Source organism: Marmota marmota, unplaced genomic scaffold (genome assembly GCF_001458135.2).
Source record: "Marmota marmota marmota unplaced genomic scaffold, marMar, whole genome shotgun sequence".
Lineage (NCBI taxonomy): Eukaryota > Metazoa > Chordata > Mammalia > Rodentia > Sciuridae > Marmota > Marmota marmota.
Window position 1 is genome coordinate 5453987 of NW_026000242.1, and position 2558 is coordinate 5456544.

The following is a 2558-nucleotide window of genomic DNA, read 5'->3' on the forward strand; positions in this document are numbered from 1 at the left end:
GAGCAGTCTATCATTGCAGGAGCCATATGACAAGCCTTTGTGCTCTATAGCAGAACACTAAAGACTGGTTTACATACGCCTCCATTAGCAGTATGGCACTTGATGTGTAGACGTGATGTCGGAGCCTTGACCCTCTTTCCTCTGTGGCAAAGTGTGTCCCATAGAAAATTGGGTGTGTATACTTGTAAAAACTTTGTAAATAAGTTTTTTTCTGGGTTCATATATATATATAATATATATATATATACATATATATATATTATTTTTTTTCTTTGATGAAGGTTGCTGGGATTAAGGGGATTAGAGTGATTATGGGAGCAGCTAAAGATGAGAGGGGCTCAGTTTTCTGCAACACTAAATTCTAAAAAGGAGTACTTTGGCCTCTACTGTAGAAACCAGACATCTATGGGACCCTGTGTTAGAAAAGGGACCCAGAGGTCTGGAATGCACTGTTTGCTGCCACACTGTCACATAGTACATTTGGAGTAGTCTTCACCAGAGAGCAAGAAAATTTTAAAAATCTAATTAAAGGTGATTTTTTTTTTTTTTTTTTTTTTTTGAGAAGCTCTCTGATTTTGCTTCTTCCTTTATAAAAGTTTGAGGAACTTTTTCAAACTCTGCAAAAGGGGGCAAAGATTAATCTGTGCAGTGTGGGAATTACGTTAAGTAGCAGTGTCTTTGAGCAGAATATGTATAAAGCATGGATTTGCATTTCAGAATATTAGCCAGTATCAGCTTTGGTAATGTTAGCAGTTCTGGAGCTTAATTTTTCTGTGGATCATCTCCTGTAGTGTATAAATGCGTTGCCCTCTGCCCACCTTGATAAATAAACTTCTGCAGAAATGGGCAACCCCTGAGAGCTGTTAACTTCCATGCTACAGAAAGCTGCTTGCTATCCTCTTGTGTTGTGACAAGAATTGTTATGTCATTTTGCATTGTAAATTGCTGGCAAATGCTTTACAGTCAGTAGTGTTGCTTTAAATTGCGCCCCTCCCAACATGCTTGATGTTTGGCCTGATCTCCAGGCAAAAGGAGTGAGATGAATCAAAACCAGTGAACTTTTTTTTTAAAAAATGTTTTTAATTCCCTTTTAACCCAGTGTACTAGGTCTATCAGGAGGCATCTTGGGGAGGAAAAAAAGCAAAAAAACAAAAATTTTTTTAAAATTGATTTCCATCTTCCATTGTTTTTCAAATCCCTAAAATATTACAGATAAATCCTGCATATGCTTTCATGCTCAGTTCATCTGGAGAAAGAAATCAGTTAATTGAAGTTGCTTTTTTGACTCTGCCTAATTCTAAGGAAAACTATTTGAGACTTGCCCCAAATTGCTTGGGGATCAAAATCCTGCAGATGCCTCCTGATCAGACAGCCCTAACTCCTTAACAGCTGTAGCAAGAGCTGCACAGTACAAACCCAAAAAGAGCAAGCTCCTTTATTTGGCATCCAAGTCACATATGCCCTATCTAGTCAACATTGGTTAATAAATAAAAACCCTATATTAAGGAAGTAACTTTTTTCCAAGGGGGAGGGAACTTTAAAGTTGTCATCTTTTGACCAACATATCTTGGCCTTGTACTGATGCAGCTCTCTTATATCCCCCTCCTGCTGCCGTCTCTGGCAAGATAAGAGGGATCATTCATGTAGAACAAGAAAGGAGTATAAATGCAATTTTGTGTCTCGCCAGAGAGCCTGTGGGTAACTAAACAAAAAGCAGTCTTCTTTGTCAATCTTAAGACTGCTGGCTGGTGCCACATGCCTGTGGGTCCCTCTTAAAGCACAGACTTAAATTGAAAGTATTACTGAAGTACAGCCTCTGTTGAGGAAGTGGCACTTAAAACTATCTGGGACACCACAATTGGACACTGTCTTTTAGACAGCTGTCTAGTTTTGGTGCTTGACTTGAATAGGAATTATTAAATGGAAAGATGCTCTAAAGACTAGGTCAAAGCCTAGTCCTTTTTTTTTTTTTTTTTTTTTNATTCATATGGTGAAGCAGTCAGATGTTTTCAACAGTATTTCTGTGAGTTCCCGATGACTAAAATCTGAGTGTTCATCTATCCTAGATAGTGTCCCGCCATACGTTTATAATCTTCATAGCCTAAATAGAGAACCCAGTAATCAGTTGGGAAGGAGGGAGATGTCCACAATGTCAAGGGATTATGTCATTACCTCCCAAAATTATTCTCAGGCATAAAGCCGAGCATACCAACAAAAACTTAAGAGAACTACAGAACACTGATGAAAGAAATCAGAAGACTTAAATAAAGAAATTCAGACACAAAGCTTCTCACACAGACCTTACCACCCCTCCCCTCAATAATAGATAACCTAATATTTACGATATATGTTGAAAACCACAAAATATGAAAGAAATCAGACCTAAATGAATGGAGAGAGCAGTAATGGTCATGGATTGGGAAGATACTAAGGTGAGGTTAAATTTGATCTGTATAGATTGTGTTCCCAATCAATCCCAGCAGGCTTTTTTAGTTTTTTATCTTTTATCTGGGGCTGACCTTGAACTTGGAATCCTATGCCTTAACCTCCTGAGTTGC